General features: G+C 45.1%; 1 protein-coding gene across 1 annotated transcript in view; it reads left to right on the forward strand.

The window, feature by feature from the left end:
- LOC147096957 (vitamin D3 receptor B-like) overlaps window positions 1-22,963 on the forward strand; it is a 287,363-nt gene that overhangs the window by 69,543 nt on the left and 194,857 nt on the right. Inside the window, exon 3 of the mRNA XM_085972648.1 lies at window positions 10,942-11,050. The gene's annotated coding sequence lies outside the window, so the exon portion shown is untranslated. The remainder of the gene's footprint in view (window positions 1-10,941; window positions 11,051-22,963) is intronic.

Below are 22,963 nucleotides of genomic sequence, written 5' to 3' on the forward strand. Positions count from 1 at the left end.
TTTCCTGTTCTGTTCTGGTGCATAGTATGAGCACTTGTATGGCTGTTTTGGTGGCGTGCTGCACTGCTTCAACCAACCTAGCACAACTCTTCACATCGACAGGGAACAGTATAGTTCTAATGATGAATGATTGCGACTCGATATTAACTTGACTGTTCCAATGCTTTCCTTCCACCCTCTAAACTTGAGCTCATCCAAAACTCTGCTGCCTGCATCCTAACTCCTGCTCGCCCTCACCCCTGTGCTCGCTGACCTACTTCGGCTCCCGGTCCAGTAACGCCTCCAATTTTAAATTTCTCGTCCTTATGTTCAAATCCCTCCATAGCCTCGCCCCTACCCATCTCCGTAACCCTCCTCCAGCCCTAGAGTCTTCTGAGATCTCTGTGCTGCTCCAATTCTGGCCTCTTGCGCACCCTCGATTTCCTTTACTCCTTTCGCGGCCGTGCCTTCAGCTGCCTAGGCTATAGGCTCTGGAATCCCCTCCCTAAGCCTCTCTACCTCTCTTTCCTCCTTTTAAAACGTTCCTTAAAACCTACCTCTTTGATCAAGCTTTTGGTCATCTGCCCTAATATCTCCTTATGTGGCTCGGTGTCAAATGTTGTTTTATAAAACTCCTATGAAGCGCCTTGGCACATTTTACTACGTTAAAGGCGCTATATAAATACAAGTTGCTCATTGTAACAAAATTATGTAGTTGCCTAAGAGACCAGGGATTAATTCATTTTAAAATCCTGCGTTCCTGGAATGCACTAAATAAATCTCATGCTATGTGAATTTGTTTTTTTTTAATATTAAGAATGTGCTGGAGAAGCTCTGTTTGCTTCTGCCTCTGTTATCTGGCTGATAAGTTCTGTAAAATTCAACATTCCCCAATATGTGTACAGATCTTTGTCTTGTGAAAAGTAAAAATTACTGCCGTCTTTCAGATGAGACGTTAAACCGAGGCCCCGTCTGCGCTCTCAGGTGGGTGTAAAAGATATCATGGCACGATTTTGAAGAGCAAGGGAGTTATCTGGTCACTATCACATTGCTGTTTGTGGGAGCTTGCTGTGCGCAAATTGGCTGCTGCGTTTCCCACATTACAGCAGTGACTACACTTCAAATAGTACCTCATTGGCTGTGAAGCGCTTTGGGACCTCCTGAGGTCGTGAAAGACGCTATAGAAATGCAAGTCTTTCTTTTTTAAAATAAATGTTCTGCCTGATTGTCACAGCACACAGTGGCTTTTGTACTTCCACAGGAGCATGGTGAAAACCTACACTCCCACGATGTACACAGAACCTCCACAGGAGCTACTAGGGGAGATTTCCCTGGGCCTATGCCAGGGCGCTCAAGATCAGATGGGTCAGAACGCATGCCTGTAAAAGGAACCCACATGATTTCCCTTCTATTTAAATTAATGGTAAAAGAAAACAGCCTGATTTTTCAGGTGTGCTCTCCGACCGGCCCGATTGTCAGATATTCGCTGCACCCAGATGATCCTGTGCACCCTGGCATAGACCCTGGAAAATCTCCCCTTTAGCTCTCTTCCTTTTCTAGCTGGTTGTCATGTGACATGGATTGTCATGGTGCACTCTGGGTACTGTAACTTCACCTTGCTCCTGTAATACAAGTCCCATGATGACACATTCTCTCTCAGGCACACTGAATTAGTCAACAATAGCTGGAAATTTCCAATAAGTGAAATTTCCAACTCAAGCCCCAGAGGAAAGGGCAGGCTTCTATGGGGGAAACTTCGAGGTTCGTTTGTAAATGGTAGTCAAGGGGGGGGGGGGGGGGAAATTGTAGAAATGGAATGCCAAGTTTTATGTTGGTTACTCATTTACACTCAATTAATCAAATCGCACCACATATTTGATTGGCTCATATAATTACACTTGGGAGGTGCAACATTTACAAGTTGAGATGTGACTGCGAAGGTCCACTTTCAGGTGTGCTGCCTTTGAACGGAGTGATGCTCCCTCAGCACTGCACTGGAGTGTCAGCCAAGATTTTTGTGCTCCAGTCTCTGGAGTGGGACTTAAACCCACAACCTTCTAAATAGATTCTAAATTCCACCCCCTCTTTCCCCCCCACACAGCATTTTAATACAATTTAAGACATTCAATAAAAATTCTAAAGTAACGGGATGAGAGTTTTTCTGTATTACTGATGTTTGCATCAGTGTCGGAAGTGACACTTTGATGCTGACCTCGGACATTGTGGCTGGAGTCAGGTCAGTCAGGTCTGGACTGTGGTGAACGATCACTTGCTGCTCATAATTGGGAGACTCAACAGTGGGGAAACCTCCCTGGCCGCTGCTACACCTACAATAGCTTCAGCAAGAACTACAGATCCACTGTGGGAAGTAAGGGCGAGAAATAAATAATTTTATAATCCTATAAATAACTTAAAAGAAAATTTTTGAGGAGAGATGAATCAATAAACTGAAGTACTTCCCAAGATGAAGCACTTCATTCTTGGGAAATACTGAAAATGCATCGTGGAAGGTAAAGCAAATTATTTTATAATGTGATAAGGGTTTTTGGAAGGGAAGAACAAAGTTACTTTCATAAGCAAGTTTTGTAAAGTGATAGGTAAATATTCTGGGAGTATCAGTAAGGTAAATATTCTGGGAGTATCAGTAAGGTAAATATTCTGGGAGTATCAGTAAGGTATGTCATTTTTATGTTGAATCAGTTGTGATGTATTGCTTCAGTAAATTTGCTGTATTACAGTGATTGGTAAACTGTTGTGTTTAGGCTGCAGTGGAACTTCAGGAAACCTCAAACTGCACCATGGTCTTGGTCCACCATGAGCAATGCCACAGGTGATCTAGTAACATTTTATTATTGGGAGTGGATGGAAATGGCTAAAAGTTTCTGGAAATTGGTGCAAAAGTTACTCTGTGGCAAGATCTGATGACTCAACACAGATAAACATAGACTGTACAGCACAGAAACAGGCCACTCAGCCCAACTGGTCTGTGCCGGTGGTTATGCTCCACACAAGCCTCCTCTGCTCCACATGAGCCTCCTCCCAGGCTCCCACCCTATCAGCATATCCTCCTATTCCTTTCTCCCTTGTGTGTTTTTCATGGAATGGTTACAGCACAGGAGGCGGCCATTCGGCCCGCTGAGCCTGTGCCAGCTCTCTGCAAGAGCACTTCAGCTAGTCCCACTCCCCCGCCCTTTCCCTGTAGCCCTGTAAATTGTTTACCTTCAGGTACTTATCCAATTCCCTTTTGAAAGCCACGATTGAATCTGCCTCCACCACCCTTTCAGGCAGTGCATTCAGATCCTAACCACTTGCTGTGTAAAAAAGTTTTTCCTCATGTCGCCTTTGGTTCTTCTGCCAATCACGTGGTCCTATGGTTCTTGACCCTTCCGCCAATGGGAACAGTTTCTCTCTCGCTACTCTGTCTAGACTCCATGATTTTGAACACCTCTATCAAATCTTCTCTCAACCTTCTCTGCTCCAAGGAGAACAACCCCAGCTTCTCCAGTCTATCCATGTAACTGAAGTCCCTCACCCCTGGAACCATTCTTGTAAATCTTTCCTGCACCCTCTCTAAGGCCTTCGCATCCTTCCTAAAGTGCGACGCCCAGAATTGGATACAATACTCCAATTGAGGTTAGACCAATGTTTTATAAAGGCTCAACATAACTTCCTTGCTTTTGTACTCTATTTATGAAGCCCAGGATCCCTTTTGCTTTTTTAACTGCTATCTCGACCTGTCCTGCCACCTTCAACAATTTGTGTTCATGCACCCCCTTTAGAATTGTACCCATTAGTTTATATTGCCTCTCCTCGTTCTCCCTACCAAAATGTATCATTTCGCATTTTTCTGCGTTAAATTTCATCTGCCACGTGTCCGCCCATTCCACCAGCCTGTCTATGTCTTCTTGAAGTCTATCACTCTCCTCCTCACTGTTCACTATACTTCCAAGTTTTGTGTCATCTGCAAATTTTGAAATTGTGCCCCGTACTCCCAAGTCCAAGTCAATAATATAGATCAAGAAAAGCAGTGGTCCTAGTACTGACCCCAGGAGAACACCACTGTGTACCTTCCTCCAGTATGAAAAACAACCGTTCACCACTACTCTCTGTTTCCTGTCACTTAGCCAATTTCCTATCCATGCTGCCACTGTCCCTTTTTATTCCATGGGCTTCAACTTTGCTGGCAAGCCCATTATGTGGCACTTTATCAAACGCCTTTTGGAAGTCCATGTACACCACGTCAACCGCATTGCCCTCATCAACCCTCTCTATTACCTCATCAAAAAACTCAATCAAGTTAGTTAAACATGATTTGCCTTTAACAAATCCGTGCTGGCTTTCCTTAATTAATCCACACTTGTCCAAGTAACTGTTAATTTTACCCTGGATTATCGTTTTTTAAAAGCTTCCCCACTACCGAGGTTAAACTGACTGGCCTGTAGTTGCTGGGTTTATCTTTACACCCTTTTTTGAACAAGGGTGTAACATTTGCAATTCTCCAGTCCTCTGGTACCACCCCCATATCCAAGGAGGACAGTGCCTCCGCAATTTCCACCTTTACTTCCCTCAGCATTCTAGGATGCATCCCATCCGGTTCTGGTGACTTATCTACTTTAAGTACAGCCAGCCTTTCTAGTACCTTCTCTATCAATTTTTATCCCATCCAGTATCTCAACTGCCTCCTCTTTCACTGACTTTGGCAGCATCTTCTTCCTTGGTAAAGACAGATGCAAAGTACTAATTTAGTACCTTAGCCATGCGCAGGTCTCCATTTTGGTCCCTAATCGGCCCCACCGATCGGTTCCATTCTCTGGGTAAATACGTTTCTCCTGAATTCCTTATCGGATTTATTGGTGACTATCTTATTTATGACCCCTAGTTTTGGACTCCCACAAGTAAAAATGTTTACGTCTACCCTATCAAACCCCTTCATAAATTTAAAGACCTCTATTAGGTCACCCCTCAGCCTCCTCTTCCCAGCCTGTTCCGTGTCTCCTGTTTGTTCTAACCTCTCAGTTCTGGTATCATCCTTGTAAATCTTTTCAGCACCTTCTTTGGTGCCTCTATATCCTTTTTGTAATATGTAGACCAGAACTGTGCATAGTACTCTAAGCATGGTGCACAGTAGTCTTAAGTGTGCTAAAGTGTACTCTAAGTGTGCTAAACTTGGTGCTTTCTGGTTTGTATGGCATAGTACCAAATCACATGGTGCATTCACTGATCAAGCCAGGAGTGTTTGTGTGGTGTTCCTTTCAACGGTTCCAATGTTGGATCTGGCCTACATAAAGTGAACAGTTGATGTTCGGTCTGGGCAGCATGTCACTATAATAAAGAGTGGAAGGGTGTTGAAAATCTACCACTAGATTTAGCATTTGCTAAATACTTTATCCTATATCATAGTTAGAAAGCATGTTTCATTTAGGGGCAGAACTCCTGTAAATGTAATGCTGAACTCTAAATGTAAGGCAAAACTGTGACCAATTCATCGCTCTGAATTCTAGGTCTAACAGTGATTGGCTCTTCCTTGTGCTTATTCTGTTTTGTATGTGGACAATGAAGAGTTGTGTGCTTTCTGTGGAATGTAGGCTGGTCCTCTGCCCTTTCTGTTTTATGAAGCATGCTGAAATATTGTTATAGCCATGATGTCCACTCGAAGAGCAGAGGGTTTCATATTGGTAGGTTCTGGAAAAAGCCCATGTGGGAGAAATCATTTCGACAGAGGACAATGCTGGTCCCAGATAATTTAATATTGGGCATCCTAATGGATCATCGAGAAGTGTGAAGGAGCTATTTTATAACAAACAGTCCACTTGTTCACTGTAGTACAAAAAACATTTGGAGATGACATCCAGCCTTCCAGTAAAAGATTGTGTCCCATCATCTCGGACAATTCCCCAGAGCTTGGTTCGGCTTGCACTCCAACAAAAAAAACTCCCGCAGAATTAAACTCCCAGCCTTTTACAGCCAAATCGACTTCAGTTTGTGCTTTTTAAAAATGTTGTTATTCTGCAGCCCAAACCAGAGTAAAATGTCTCTTCCCCAATTAAGGCTTGTTCATGATGACTTTTTAAAAGCCTTTGCAAACTAGCATGGCTATTTTTGGTGCTGTTGAAAATAGGAAAAAAGGTTAGGATGGTGTATGGGCTGCATAGGGACTTGTTTGTAAGGTAGTGTGAGGACTGGGCAGGGACCAGGTTGCATGTAGGATAACCTCGGTTCCGAGGGACTGCCTAAGAAGAAGAGGGTAACCTCACAGCTGGGCATGGTAGAATGATACTGGACAGCTATATATAATATAAAGATACCAGACCGCATTCAGTACACAATCTGTGCTTCTTGGAGAACGTTGATGTGGGGTTACAGTGTGTGTGTGTTTAGTGTGTGTTCGTTTGTGTGTTCATCTGGACTAAATGCTAGAAAATGTTCTGGGGCCAATGCAGAAGCATGATAATTGTATTGTTTAATTAGTAGTGTTATTGCAAAGTATCCTAAAACATTTCCTGTAACTTTTCAGTGTAAGCGTGGCACTGCACCATCCCCGCCCCCCCCCCCCCCCCCAAGGAAATGTGTGCGTAACTGATTTATGCCGGAACATCAGTACTTGATTGTTTGCACCACTTCCAAGGGACATCAGCCAAAATCCTTTGGCGCTCATTTACCTAGCTCCACCCCATGCAAATCTTTTCTTTTACCTGCAATATACTTACCAAAGTGCTGTCGGCCTCTGCACCCGAAATGTTTAAGAAACCCCGCCCCTTCCCCCACAGGTTCAGAAGGACTACGCAGCTGGCATCAATGTTCCCTGTAAGCTGCACTTTGTTCTGCGCGGCCTATTTCTTTCAACGTGTGGTCCCTTTAAATTTCTGCGCATGCGCGGTATAAAAGCTGGTGAGCAGCCTGTGTGGGACCTTGCAGATTGCTGCATGGCCGCGCATGCACGCAGCTTAGATGGACCATTGGCTGGAATGGCCTTCCCAATGGGCATACCCCTGTTCTGCATAATAATGGAAAAGGAGCAGCAGAGGCGTGAGGCGCCACGGCAGATGACAGCAGTGCACTCGCGATAACCCCTATTGGTGGCAATGCAGCTGCAATAGTTTTACATCGATTTTTACGTTCTAACGTAGGCAAATGAGCACTGCAGGATATTTTGGTGCAAGATTCCGTCGGTATGATCAGCATAGAAATCATCATAATTTTTGCGTAAATAGCTCCAAATTTCTTGGATCCCAAAGTGTGTATATATCTCGGGCTGCTGATAGTAACAGATTTCAGTGTTTTGATTTAGGATTTATCAGAAGCGAGGGGCTGGTTTGGGGGGGGGGGGGTGGTCGGCAATCGGATGGGGATCGTGGGGGGCGGGGAAGTGGGGGGGGGGGGGGGGGGGGAGGGAAAAGATGATCGGCCGGGGATTACTGGGGGGTCGGGTGGGGGTGTGGGGAGAGGTTCAGCAGGGGTCGGGGGGGGGGGAAGAAGATCGGCCAGGGTTGGGGATTAGAGGGGGGTCGGGGGGGGGAATTGGAGGGTGGTCGGTGGGGTTCAGGTTGGGGGGGATGGTCGGCAGGGGTTGTGGGGGGGAAGAAGATCGGCAGGGGTTGGGGATTAGAGGGGGTTCGGGTGGGTGTGTGGGGAGAGGTTCGGCAGGGATCGGGGGGGGGAAAGAGGATCAACCAGGGTCGGGGATTGGGGGGGGGGATTGGAGGGGGGGGGAATTGGAGGGGGGTCGGGGGGGGGGGAATTGGAGGGGGGTCGGGGGGGGGGAATTGGAGGGGGGTCGGGTGGGGGGGGTGGTTGGCGGGGGTCAGGTGGGGGGTGGTGGTCGGCAGGGGTCGTGGGGGGGGAAGAAGATCGGCAGGGGACGGGGGGTGGGGTGGGGGTGGGGAGTCGGCTGGGAATCCGGTGTGGGAGGGGAGAGAGGATCGTGGCTGGCCTCATTATCACCGTCGGGGGGCGGGAGGCCTGGGAAGGTGATCGGAGGCCTCATTTGGGGGGGGTTCTCCAATCACGGGGTGGGGGTGGCCCTAGATCCAGGAGTTACGTATAAAACCACTTACCTCCTGGATGCAGCAGTCCCCGCGTCTGTTTCACTGCCGGGTTTCATGATGTGAAACCCGTCCACAGGCAGTTAAAAACAAAATGATGGGGGAAAAGAGGCTTCCGGCCTCATTACAATATTTAAATTACAGTAACGCCCCCTGGGAGCGGATTGGTCGCCTGCCCTGCCTCCGGCAAAACCAATGTGGGCGGGTTGGAGGCGGGTTCAGGTCAGGAACCCCATTTTTAACACTAACTGCCCCCCACGCTCCAAACCCACCCTTTTTTAGGGGAAAATTCAAGCCTTTGTGTTACAGAGCAAATCAGTGAGTTAAAACAAGGCTTTGGAACGATTGGGTGCAAGCAGTGCTACAAGTACACTCCAGTGAACTATTTCTAATCGTATTTCTTGATTATGCAGTCTGCAGTCAACAAATCGAATCCCCTATTCAGATTATGTATTTACTTTTTGAAAACCAAGATGAAGGGTGATGGTTCACTGGTTAGACCACCACCAAGGTTGAAAAAAGATGAGAGAAATCAAGAAATCATTAGTTAAATGACACCAAACTTGTGTTTTAAAAGCCCGAAGATTGTAGGAGGAAGACTGAGGAAGGTAAGGAGTTGCAGAGCTTTGAGGTCCTGAGAATGAGTTTGAGTAGGTGGCAGTGTGATTTTTGATTTCAATACAGTGAGGATTCAGGGACGTGGAAGCGTGTATAGGACGGGGGATTTGGAGCTTAACAGGAATAAGAAAGAAAAGTTCAGATGAGCACTGACGATCTATAAAATTGAGAGAGATTGGATACTGGAGATGAGGGGGGAATTGGCTATTCAGATATCCTGTCCAGGAGTGTGTGCAAGGTGCTCGAAGAGCCTCTTGATATATGGGAGCAGTATTCAAGTCTTGGGCTTTAAATGAAGAGACCCTACTGGATTACGATTGATCCATTCCTGGGATGGTAGAACACAAGGTGAATGTAGGGACAATCTGTGTCGTTTCTTTATTCTGAACAGGTTACAAGTACTCAGTGGAACCGTTGCATAATGAGATGTGCTTTGTATCGGCCAGTTATTTAATTGTAAGTAAGATGATACTTTGGCAAGCTATGTAAATTGTCAGGTTCTGATCATTTCCTAGTCACTGGACACTGACCCTGAAGCGCAAACACACTGCCTTAGCAGATATTTCTGTAATCGTCCTCCCTTGTGATTTGGAGAGAACCACTTTTATCCACAGCTGTTGCTGCATCTGCTTTAGTACTGGCACAATAAATATTTCTAAGTACCCTTGTGTGTCTATAATCCACATTTAAATGTGCAAGCAGCTTCTGTACTGCAACAGACTTGATGATTCAACTTTGACCTGCATGCATATTGGCGAGATTCAAAATTATTTGCTGAGTGCCTTCTCCGTGTCATACCCAGCATTTGTACATTGGACCATATATCTGGTAGTACCATCTGTGTTACCCAGACGTTTTTAAAAAGAAATGGATAAGGCACTATACCATTTCCTGGAATGATCACTAGAGTGAGGTACTGGAGAGCTACCACGCCCCTGGAACTACTCCAGAATGATATACTGCCTTCAGGAGCGTGAAAATTTCAATTCAGTTTTCTTTTAAAAATCTTGAAATAAAAAGCTGGTATCAGTAAAAGTGTCTTTAAAAACCCGACTAGTTCACTAATCCTTTGAGGGAAGGCGACCTGCCGTCCTTGCCCAGTCTGGCCTATATATGACTCCAGTCCCACACCAACATGGTGGATCCTTAGCTGCCCTCTGAAGTCAATCAAACTGCTACCAGCAGTTCAAGAAGAAGGCTCACCACCACTTTCGCAGGGCGACTAGGGATAGGCAATAAATGCCGGCCTTGCCAGCAACACCCACATCCTGAGAATGAATAAAAAAGCTGTTTTTTGACTAAATGTGCCCAGATACAGCTATTGTAGGCCATCTCGGTTTTATTTTTAAATATGACAAATCAGTTTTAGATTTTCCGAAGATGGGAGAATGGTGCTGAAACTGATTTCACTACTCTTCCTTATTTATTTTGCTTCCTGCCACTGAGAGTCCCACAGCTAAAGGAAAAGGGATCTGGCTCCATGTTTAGTTGTAAGTGAAGACCTGACAGCTTGCAAAACCCATGAAAATCCAATGCATTTGGGTCCTTTTTATATAAACAAGTACCCTTGATGCCAGGAATATGAGTTGCATCAATGTAAAATTGTCTTTCAAAAATGTGAAGGAAAACCTAAAGGAGTTGGCCATCAGTCATAATGAGAAGAAGTCTATCTCCTCCCCACTCCCCACCTCCTCCCCTCTCCACTGCCAAACTGCAGCACACAGTGGATAAAAGCCAACAATTCACTCCCGACAGCACAAGACTGGTGCATGTCATGTACTTGTATGTCTGCTGTAAAGAATCGCTGATATCTGAGAGGGAGAGAAGTAGTTCTGGTGATTGATGAACCAGTCTAGCATTTCTAGTCCAGCTGCTGTGTAGATAGTTTGCTGCATCCATATGATACACACGGCAGTATCAGCTTCTATGCATTGTGTAGTGTAACTACCCACTATAAGTAGCATCCACTGAAGACTAAATTATGTAAGCTCACCTTTATGCTGCTACAAAAGAGCAAGGTCTGATGCAAGTAGTTGGATTATGCAACAACTGTCTCTGATAGAGTGGACTATTTAACAGAAATTCTGTTTTTTGTGTTCTGTGGAAATTAATTATTTTGTTCACTAATTTAAAATTGTTCGTGGATTGATGTGAGATGATGCAAAGAAATAGGGTTTAACGGTGTCTAATTGAAAGTATGTTCAAATTTGAGTAGACCGGAAGGTCAGCATGAGTAGTAGCATATGGCGAGGCTTTTATTACAACATATTGTAGCTAAAAACATTGTTTTCTTTATTGACAGGTTTGATGTCACTGGTTTTAAAATTTTAATTAAAAATCACGAGCAACTGAAGGTGAAGACAATAAATACTGCAAAACAGGAAATTGATGTCACCTACTGAATAAGGAAGGTAAGAATAGTGAGAACTCCAATTTCCTTCTGTTGTTATTTGATAGTCTGACTAATGGCAGAGACCTTTATGCTTTGCAAAATTACGGGGCGAAATTGGGCTCGGTAGCGCCTGTTTTTTGGGCGCTACGAGGCCCCTTAAGGTTCCAAAATGGCGTCCGCAGCGTGCGCACACTTCTGATGCAAAGTGCGCTGGACACCAAATTGGTAAAGGGGTTAGCGCATGCGCACCTAACGTCTGCCAGAAGTATGCAGAGCAGGCAGATCATGACGTCAATTTGACACCAGTGCTGCCATTTTGGAGCTCCACCCTACGCCCTCTCTTAACCTCCCATAGCTGATCACGCGTTCAACGGCATGAAGGACCCCCACCAGTGCTATTTGAAGGGATCATCAGCTACTTACAGGTTAGTTACTGGATTATTTCTTCTAGCTGTTGCTGCAATTCTATGCCTTTTGGGTACTTTTTCATACTTTCTTAATAGTTTCAATAATCTACAGCTGGTGCTGAAGTACTTTTTTGGTGACTTAAAGGCTTGTGCACAAATCAGATGCTTCCAGACATGGGTGGCATAGTAGGGCTTCCTCTTGGCATTGAGCATGACTGGGAGAATGAGCAGAGGCCACACACAGCAGGACAAGCTGCTAGAAGAGGAAGGAGGGGGAGAAGGGCTCTCGGCAGGAGGCCATATCCGCAGAGAGTCTTTAGGGAGCAGATTTGTTGGAGAACAGACTGCAGGAGTGCTGTGACTCCCTAGAAGCCCCTTTGCACACTGGTATCCAGAGCCATGATGGCAGCAAGCTGAGATTGCATGACCGCAGTCTGAGTTTCGACTACAGCACTCGGACGTTAGGTGGAAGCTGAGACATCGGCCATCAGACACTGAATCATGGTGGGTTCCACAGGTGGAGGAAGACACCCGTTCCATGTTGGAAAGGATTGGCTGCAAGCTCTGCATAAAGCCCTGTGCCAAGCTGGTGCCAGACTCCTCCGTGCTCCTTGACAGAGTGCAGGCTTTCTGGCAGGCTTCCCATTGCACCAAGTATTTCAGTGTGCACACACATCAGCCTTTTTCTGTAACCTGGCCCATCAAAGTCATCATCTGAGTCCTCTGCAGCAAAACTCGTGTGCAACCTCGCCCTCTGGCAAGCTGGCACTTGCGCTATCCTTGCCCCCTGGCTGCAGCGCACTTGTGCCCGGTGTCTCGCCACGTGCAATAGCCTCTAAAATACGCACAGTGTCCGTATCTGAGCTGGTGGCTGCGAGTGTAAAATCAAAGTGACTGTGTGTTTTCATTATCACTGTCTTCCTGCTCTTCCACCACTGCCTGGGCAGGTTGCAGTTCTTGGGTATCTGAAATGAAAAAGGTACAAGGGTAAGGTTGCAGTGAGGGGATAGGAGAAAGTAAGAAATGTGTGCTTACGCCATCTGCAGCTTGTAAGTCAGAAGAGATTGAGGGATGAGGGGGAAATGGGAAGAGAGGAAGAGGATTGGGTATGAGGATACCCTCATCATCGATCCCTCCAGCCCCGCCGGTGGCCACAGCCTCAGCGATGCCCCTTCTCATGATGGCCAGCACCGTCTCCTCCATGGGGGTTAGAACATGCAGGTGCGCCTGTCCCCCTCCTGTTAAATCCTGCTGCCTCCGGTTGTGCTCCACCTTCTCCTGCAAGAGAGAGGGAAATGTATCAGTGAGTGTCCTGCAATATGTTTGGGTGATGTGGCTGTCATGGTTGAATAGCTGACAGTGTGTGCAAGGTGTGAGATGTGGGTGTGAGGCTTGAAACAGTGATAAGTGTGTGAAGGTGAGGTGAAGCATATGGATGTTAGGTATGAGTCCTGATTGATGTTGGTAGGTGAGTGATGGGGGTGTGGTGAATTGAGTAGTAGCTGAGGCTAGTGGTGCAGATGGTAGGATATGGCATTTGAAGATGCACTCACTGACCTTGACCACTCGTGTGAGGTCATTAAACTTCTTGTGGCACTGCATCCAGGTCCTTGGGGCTATACTCCTGGCATTGACCTCCACGGCTATCTGCTCCCACTGCCTTCTCATCATGTGTCATCATCACCTATTGCAGCCACAATGCACCTCCCCTTTAAGAGGTGCAGGCTAGCTTTAAGCAGTGCAAGTTCGTAACGATATTGGGCCATCTGCTGATGCGTGTAAGCGCTGGCTGCACGCAGAAATCAATATAATGAGCAGGCAGCACGAAGTTGGCATGCTGCCCGCATTACACTGGGCGCGGGGTAATCGCGCATCACGATCCCCGTGCCCGTTTTCGGGGGCCAACCAATTCATAGCCCAAAGACTTTAAATCCAGAAGAATTCAAATAACGTAAGTTTATTGTATTCCCTGCAGTGGGTTCTGAAATGCTTTTTCAATATAGCAATAAATAATGAAAATCTTTAATATGTATATGATAGTAGATGGGGAGTGGTGACCAAGTAATGTCAATCCTTGTAGCCTCACAAAGTTGCAGTTGAGAATAAACCATCCCTCCATAGTGTATTGTGACGTTGCTGCATTCGCTTTGGAAACCACCACCTTTCAGTAAATCTTGAGCAAATGTTACGATATTTAGCTCCACTGGAGAATACTTAATTTTGGTGGTTAACAATCTGTTTTTTGACCCAGTGGTCTACTGTCTGATGAGCTGCTGTCATCAGGCAGTTCAGGTTGTTCAGAGGAGAGGTTTATACCAACTGTTAGCCATATTTATACTGATAACTGAAGGTAGCTTGACGTTATGGAGAAGAGAATGCAATGGTTATTTATACTGGTTGAATTATGGGCAGTTGAAGCACGATTATGTGGTGTTGCCGAGGCATGTCATTGTATTGGAAGGTCCTGTTGTGAGGGAAGCATCCCTTGCACCTACTCTGAATAATGTCTCGATTTGGTGTCCCTGTAGCAGTTCAGGTCAGACTATTAACAAGCAAGAGGCTGACTACAAATCATGCATCAGTTTCAGTATAACAGGATGAACAAACTTTAGTCAATCAGCTTACTGGCACAGGTCTAATCACCCATCTTTGGTAGCTTAGCACTAGTAAGTAGGTCAAATGTGTATAGCTGGGTGAGGCACCCAATGAGCTTTCCTATTTTAGAGCAAATTAGAACATCAGCCTACATCCTGGCAGGTGTGAGTGAGGCAGTGTTTAACTGCACCTCACTCGTATGCAATGAGATTTGTTATGTACTGTTAGCTTAATAAATGAGCTACTGACTGTAGTAAAGGTTTTGATTGATGTCGGCTCCATTCTGCACAATGCTAAGTCTATATTATATCTTCTCTTGAATTTTAGGTGGACCAGGGCACTGGGATTTTTTAAACTATTTCTGATCAGGTTTCCTTTGTCCTTTTGCCTGTAGGTAGTGAATATTTGCTTTACTCCCTGCTACCAACGATTGTTGTGATAGCTTCAATTTATTGTCACGCAGGACCCCCAGATCGATCTCATTTTACAGGCATATTATTTTCTTTCCATTTAAGTACTGGTCCCTTCCTGAATTTCTGTCCCCATGTGGAGCACTTTGCATTTCTCTTTGAATTTTATTTGCCATCTGTCTGCCCAATTCCCAAGTGTATTTAAATTCTCCTGTTCAGCTTTGGGGTCTACCATCTTCATTAGCTTTGTATCATCTGCAAATTTGTCCACTGTGCTTATGATTCCTAGCTCCAGATCATTAATGAAGATATTAAACAAGAGGTCCCAACAGACCCCTGTGGGACCCCACTGGTAACATTCTCCCAGGCTGATGACAATCTCTGTACCGCCACCCTCTGGCTTCCATCGGTCAAGCAATTACGTATCCATTGTAAGATATTTCCACTGACTGATTCTTATTTCCACTTATTTTCAGTACCAGCCTCTCTGGAGGAACTGTATCAAAGGCCATACTGCAATCCAAGTACTCTGCATCCACTGCCTTACCCCTATCCAGCTCCTATGTCACACCCTCAAAAGAAAGTTAGATTGACAAGACCTTCCCTTCATGAATCCATATTGGCTATCTTTTATGATTTTATTTCTATCCAGACACTCCATGATTTTATCTTTAATAAGGGTTTCCATAACTTTATCCACAATGGATGTCAAACTCACTGGTCTGTCGTTTCCTGGGGCACTTTTGCTACCTTTTTTAAAAATCTGAGTTACATCTGCCTTTCCCCAGGCCCAGGCATCTCTCCAGTATTCAGTAGTTTCTGGAAGATTTGTGTCAGCGTTCCTGCATTTTCCTCCCTTATTTCCTTAAGAATCCTCGGATGCATCTTCTCCGGGCCCTGAGATTTATTCACCTTCAGTTTGCACAGCTGTTCGGCAACCATGCTGGTCATAACGTGAATAGTGTCACAACTTACCCTGCAACACCTTCTAGTTCCTTTTCCAGATAAATTCTTACCGGTCTCCTCCTTGGTAAAAATGGAGGCTAAAAACCTACTTAACTGAGCCAAGGTGTTGCCTCTGAGTCAGAAAGGTTCAAGTCCCACTACAAAAACCCAGGCTGACACTCCAGTGCAATACTGAGGGAGGGAGTGCTGCACTATCGGAGGTGCCGTCTTTCGGATGAGGCATTAAACCAAGGCCCTGTCTGCCCTCTCGGGTGGATATAAAAGATCCCATGGCACTATTTGAAAAAGAGCAGGGGAGTTCTCCCCATGCCCTGGCCAATATTTAGCCCTCAACCAATATTACTAAAACAGATTTTCTGGTCTATCTCATTGCTGTTTGTGGGAGCTTGCTGTGTGCAAATTGGCTGCTGCGTTTCCTACATTACAACAGTGACTACACTTCAAAAAAGTACTTAATTGGCTGTGAAGTGCTTTGGGACGTCCTGAGGTGGTGAAAGGTGTTATATAAATGCAAGTTCTTTCTTTCTTGCAGCCTGTGTAGCATCAGTTCTCAATTCCTCACTCCATTCCTCATTTTTCTTCACTTCTCTCACCATATTCATTTTGAAATTTTCCTTTGCCATTTTGATGCCCTTTTTACACTCCAGGCATTTGTTTTGGTATAATCTGACTTAATTCTGTGCCATTTTCCTTCATGGCATTAACAGCTTTTTTCCCCTCCTTTTTGAGTTGCTTGGTAGTCCTCCTTTTCAACCACCTTTCATTTGCTTTGCATGGGTACACATTGGTCCACTGCGTTCCGAATCACCTCCTTGAAGGAGCTCCATAGTTTCTCCACTCCCTGGGCCATATTCAAACCTTCCAGGCCCACTGATGAAACTTCTGAAGCGCATAAAGTTGGTCCTCTTAAAATTTGGCAATTTTGTTTGGGTTTTCGTAACCTCTCCAATTGTTGCAATGTCAAAAGTGATCACATTATAATCATTGCTACTTAAAGCCTCACCCATCTTTGTGTTGGAGCTTTGATCATCCCTAATACTTAATCAAATCCAGAACGTTTTCTCCCCGTGTTAGCTCTTTTACAAACTAAGTCATAAAACAGCCTTCCATTAACTCTAGAAATCCCTTCTCTGTCTTGCCAGTAGAGACATTATTGCCCCAGTCAATTTTGGTAAGTTGAAATCTCCAAATATGATAGTTAGTCCCTGGCCAGTTACCTTCCTTATCTCATCCCGCAGTTTCAGATCAAGGCTTTCACCCTGGCCTGGGGGTCTATAGTATACCCCCAGTAATAGTTTACCTCGATTACCATCTATTAATTTTACCCAAAATGATTCTGCATCTGTCCTTTCCTTTTATATCCTCCCTCACTTGTGCCTAAATCAAGAAAAGGGCATTTGTTAATCCTGCAGCCACCTAAACCATTCATTCATCACTTCACAGGCGGTAGGAGCCTACTTTCAGAAACTGCCTTTCCTGCTGTGGACATGCATAGAGTATGTTGGGAGAAGTCTGAACTGTAATAGAGGTGGTGTGACATAGGTAAAAGTAGCAGTGCTGTGTGACTATTATGGGACTATTGTAACACCATTGTATTTCTAGCAGGATATAGGAAACCAATACACTGCAGTATATATTCTGCTTTACACTTTATGCCACTATGACGTACTGATGTTGTTTTTCCTGGTGATCAGCACTTGCTAAATATTTATCAATGCTTCTTTGTGAACCTTTGCGTGCATCACTACACTGATAATCAACATTGCTGAGTATTACACTGGCCAATGGGGAATAAAACAACACCATAAACTTCACAGCATACATCATAAAAATAACAGGTACCCGGAGAGGTTTGAAGTCTTTTAATTTCAGATTGGGTTTTAGATGATGGTTATATGAGCTTTGGTCTTGTGGTTTGACACCAACTGCACCCCTCGATTTAGATTGCTACCTTGTAATCTGTCCAGGTACCTGTTATTCTCTACATACTGTTTCTTAGACACTGTTTATTAAAAAAAAAATGAAAGAGAAAAGTTGCCTCTTCCCTGACCTCTTTTCCCCCCCCCCCACCCCCTCAAAGTCTTCACCGAACAATTTAATGCAAATCTTAGTATCTTAAACTCCAGTATCCCTGGCTGCACAGTTAATCATTGAGAGAAAAAGAAAACTGTAAATGCCAGAAATCTCAAATAGATACAGGAAAATAATAGATATGTACAGCAGGTCTATTAATGTCTGCACAAGAAAGATAGATCAACATTTTGAGTGAAGGGTCTTTACCAGAACTTTAATGTTCTATCTCTTTGCTTTCAAATGGTAAGTCATCTTTGCAGTGCCAGCATTTTCTTCTTTATTATGCAAAGTATGTGTTCTTTTTTACAGCTGAATTGTCTACACCCTCGGGTAAAGCAATCTCATTATTGAAGTTGCAGTGCATTGCTGTAAATGGCGGTGAACACACCGTTCAGATGTTGTATAGATTAGACCAGCTGTTTCAAATGGATTGGATTTCCAAGTTAGTGCACATTACATTGACTGCTAGACTTTGTAAGTTACTGTAGTGTATTGTTGATAACAGCATGCTTTTTTGGGTGTCCAGGCCAGTCTGAGTTGTAACTTTAAAATGATGCAAATTGCACCTCCCGTCAATGATCTCATGGGTGGCTCTGAAGTAAAGGATACCTAAGTCATAGTGAAGGCTAAAAATGAGGAAATAATGGCATTGGCATATTGCAAACTAAATAGAGAGAGAATGCTTTGAACTAAAAATATTTCTCAAATTTTGCCTTCACTTTAAAATTCAGCAACTTCTGGGATGAATTTTCCCTCTGAAGTATTTTACACTTTCTACTGATGTCCAATGCTGCCTGCCCATCCTTCCACCCTTGGATCTCTAACAGGCAGCTAGTAGGTGTGTGCGAGCTTTACAGCATAAGTTATATTCTCATTCTTTTCACTCCTAACCTTGGCTTGGTATCACCCCACAACAGTGTGATAAGAGATAGGAACTTTGAGAGAAATTGCAGGTGCGAGTTCCTGACCAGCGATCGACTGGACGACCCTACACTTCATACTGATTTTGTTTCAGCTTAAAACAGCACATTAGGTGGAGCAGTGAGTTGGCGCACGGTCACTTCTGAAATCTAAGTTTAAACCAGCCCAAACTAGTGGGATGACGGTGCCCTGTATTCAGTGGCTATTAAAGAAAGAAAAGAAAGACTTGCATTTCTATAGCGCCTTTCATGACCACCGGACGTCTCAAAGCGCTTTACAGCCAATTAAGTACTTTTTGAAATAACAACAGAAAATGCTGGAAAAACTCAGCAGGCCAGGCAACATCCGTGGAGAGAAATTAGAGTCAACGTTTCGGGTCAAACCCTTTTTCAAAACTGGAAAGGAAATGAAATCGATCGAAAGGCAGGGCTGGGGAGGGAAGTGCACTTCTTTTGTTCTCTCCCAGCCCTGCCTTTCGATCTATTTCATTTCCTTTCCAGTTTTGACAAAGGGTTTGACCCGAAACGTTCTCTAATTTCTCTCCACGGATGTTGCCTGGCCTGCTGAGTTTTTCCAGCATTTTCTGTTGTTATTTCGGATTTCCAGCATCTGCAGTATTTTGTTATCGTAAGTACTTTTTGAAGTGTAGTCACTGTTGTAATGTAGGAAACACGGCAGCCAATTTGCACACAGCAAGCTCCCACAAACAGCAATGTGATAACGACCAGATAATCTGTTTTAGTGATGTTGGTTGAGGGATAAATATTGGCCAGGACACCGGGGAGAACTCCCCTGCTCTTCTTCAAAATAATGTCATAGGATCTTTTACGTCCACTTGAAAGGGCAAACAGGGCCTCGGTTTAACGTCTCATCTGAAAGACGGCACCTCTGACAGTGCAGCGCTCCCTCAGTACTGCATTGGAGTGTCAGCTTGGAGTGGGACTTGAACCCGCAACCTTCTGACCCAGAGGGGAGGGTGCTACCCACTGAGCCATGGCTGACACTCAAAAATAGTAATGTTTGATCTTTGGCATCATATCGTTTAAAATAGTATGGGTGATGAAGGTTTAAAATGGAGGTTCTTTTACTTTGTAGAAAATGGGGGACCTAAGACACTCCGTCTACAAGCCACAGGATTTGTTTACAAATGCAAATAAATTCATTGAGCAAATTGCGCAATCACCAGGTGATATACTTGCACTTTGAAATAACAGCTATTGCGTGTGTCAGACTGTGACGGGAAGTTAACACGTTTACCAATGAAAATGCCTATCTGGAGTAACCTACTGCATATACTTAAGTTCTCAATGAAATCCGTGCCCTACATATCAAATTTAACAGAGATTGTAGATCGTACATGTGCATGCATTTCCTGTCTGCACTTCTAGGCAAATTTATTCTAGGCAAAGTTTTTGCAACTGATCTGAATCACATACAAATTTATTTTAACTATATCTTTTTAAAACAATCAAAGTCAATCATTTTGAATGTAGAGAACCCCCTCCCCTTCAGCTAACATGTTAATAAGATATTTTCTATGTCAGAATGGCTGAAACCAAACAGAAGATGCTCGAAACATGCAACAGGTGTCTGTGGAGAGAAAAAGACAGGTTAATGTTTCAGACAGTGTCCTCCTTCAGCAGTGAAGACTGAAAGTTGAATAAGTTTTTTAATTGAATCAGGAAAAAAAGGGGGAAAAAACACAATCGATACTGCAGTCACCAAAGAGAAAATTAGTGGATGAATGCTTGAAACAAAAGCAAGAGATTACTGTACTGGATGGTATAAAAGATGATCTCAGGCTATAAACAGACATTTAAAGACACAGTACAACAAGTAAATAGCCAGGACAGTGAAAGACTTGGCCAAGGGAAAATTTGGGGTGGGTGTGGGTGTGGAGAAAGAGCAAGGTCGCAGCCTGCAAATGCAGCTCTGGAATTAAAATTGAAATGCTGGGAAATAGAAGCTCTAGCTAAAGTCTGAAGTCTATGTTCAGACCATTGGTTTGCAGAGTGCCCAAGAGAGTTAAGATACTGTTCCTGAAGTTTGCGTTGAGCTTGGTTGGTTAAAGACTGAGAGGTCGGTGGGAGTGGGAATTAGTGATGAGCAGATCAAATAGAAGTGTATGGCAAAGCAGTCCCCTAATCTGAATTTGATATTCCCATTGGAGGCAGTATATGTGATGGAAGGAATGTTTGGGTCCCTGGACACTGCTATGGGAGGAGGTGAATGGACATGTGTTGCATCTGCTGTGGTTGCACAGAAAGTTGCTAGGAGAAGGGTGGCTGCAAATAGGGGTGGTGGAAGAGTGTAAACAAATGTTTTGTGATGTGAATGGATCCTCCACTCTTCCCCAAAATGAGGGGAAAATGTGTTTGATGGTAAGATTGTGTTGTTAATCTAGCAAATGTGGAGGCTGGTGGGGTTGTAGCTGAAGACCAGGGGAGCCTTGTGAGAGATGGGGAGGGGGGAAGGGATGAGAGCACAGGCACAGGAAATGGAATGGATGTGGTTAAGGGCCCTATCGACTACTGTGGACCGAAAGCCAAAACTGAGGGAAAAAGGATATTCAGAAGTTCTAGTATGGAAGGTGGAGCAATCAGAGTAGATGTGACAGACACACAAACTGGGAGGAAGGGATGGATCTTTCCAAGAAACAGGGTGTGAAGAAGTCCACTCCAGGTAGTTCTAGGAGTTTGTAGGCTTGTACTCGGTGTCTGTGAACGTATCACTAATGATGGAGAGCATGACGTTTATGAAAGAAAGTGGAAGAGCCAGATTTGGACCATGTGAATGTGAGGAATGGGTTGAAATTGGAAGTATAGGCAATAAATTCTCAAGCTAATGACGAGGAAAGGAGCAGCACCAACACAGTCATCAGTATAACCGAATAAAAAATAAAAAAGCAGACTCGATGGATTGAATGGCCTGTGCTGTACTATTCTATGGCCAGAATTTTCTTTATCGGTGCGGGCGGTCAGTGTGGCGGGTCGTGACCCCGTTGTTGCTTCCATCCCACTGCAGAAATCGACTTGTGCTAATTGGGCCTATTAAGCCCACCCTGTGCATTACCCAGCCCTATTAAATGGTGTGGGTCTGATGACGTCATCCATGATGTGTTTTCAGTCGGGATATTTAAAGGAGCCATGGCCACATTGCATTTGAAGGTTCATCTAGGAGTGTGCAGTCACTGCACTGGAGGCTTTGATTGCTCCAAACAATTGGAGATATGACTGCACAGAGACAGGGGACTGCACCCAGGTTTTCCCATGACTCCCTCCATATGTTTGTGGAGGGAGTGAGAGCACGCAGGGAGGTCCTCGTCCCTTCCAATGGGCTGAAGAGACCTCCCCAGGAGACAAAAAGAGCCCGGCTCCAAATTGCAGAGGAGGTCACAGGCAGGGATGTCGTCAGGAGGACCTGGTGCAGTGGCGCAAACGTTTCAATGATCTCGTCGATCAGGAAAGTTGAGTGCAAAGCTACACTCAGCGTCACCCTGCTGTGCCTCTCATCACATCCCCCTCACCCTGCCTTCCCAACCCTACTCCTGCACATCCTTACTCACAGCAACATACCTTGCATGTCCACCCATCCCTCTCTCTCTATCTACCTTATCACATCCCCATCTTATCCCGCCTTCACACTCAACCTCATCCTAATGCAATCATACCAACTAACAACCCACAAGGAGGCCACTTGGCATTGCCACCCCAATCCATCATAGTCTCCCTCTAAAGATCTAACCCATCCATTCCTTACACTCATTCCATCACTCTCACTCAATCTTCTCTTTCCCTCCTTGCAGGAGAAGAGAGCCCACGATGAGAGGGAGAGAACTGGAGGTGGGCCTCCATTATTTGCCACCCTCACAACAGCAGAGGAGACTGCGTTGGAAGTATCCGGAGTGGCCGAGCAGCTGGAGGTGGGATACGGAGAGGGGGATATTTTAGCAACCTGGTGACAGAATTACATATCATACAGCTACACAGCATACATCAGTCACTCATATGGGGACTGATGTCATCAGCCGCTGAATGGACATCATGTGCATTATGGTATCTGTACCCATTCTTCATATGGCATATCTAACTCATCTCTTTACTCTCCCACAGGTCCATCAAGAGCCACCCCCGCCTCCCCACTGTCCAGGAGGAAGAGGAAGACAACTCCTCAGAGGAGCCTCCAGCCTCTGAGGTCGCGGTGTCACCAGACATGAGCGCACCCAGCACCAGTGCAGAGACGTACACCTCGGTGGGTCCCATGTGAGATAGAGTAGTGTCGTCACCTGGTCTGTCACAAGTCACGAGCAGATGGTGGAGACAGGGACAGCAGTGGAGACTCCTCGCCGGAGGGCGCAGGACACTCCTAGCTCTGCTCAACTGCATGCAGACGCTGAGCCTCGGGGGCAATCCTGGAGGTGCAGGAAGAAGTGCAGGAGGCTGTGACGGGTTTTGCGACTGCAAGCGTTCAGAGAATGGAGGAGTCCATCTCCAACATGAGCATCGCGGGCGATGGCGACTGTAGGCTCTTCTGTGGATAGGATGGCCACATGCATGGAGC

Source organism: Somniosus microcephalus, chromosome 33 (genome assembly GCF_052327205.1).
Source record: "Somniosus microcephalus isolate GS21.2 chromosome 33, FLI_Smic_1.0, whole genome shotgun sequence".
Taxonomy (NCBI): Eukaryota; Metazoa; Chordata; class Chondrichthyes; order Squaliformes; family Somniosidae; genus Somniosus; species Somniosus microcephalus.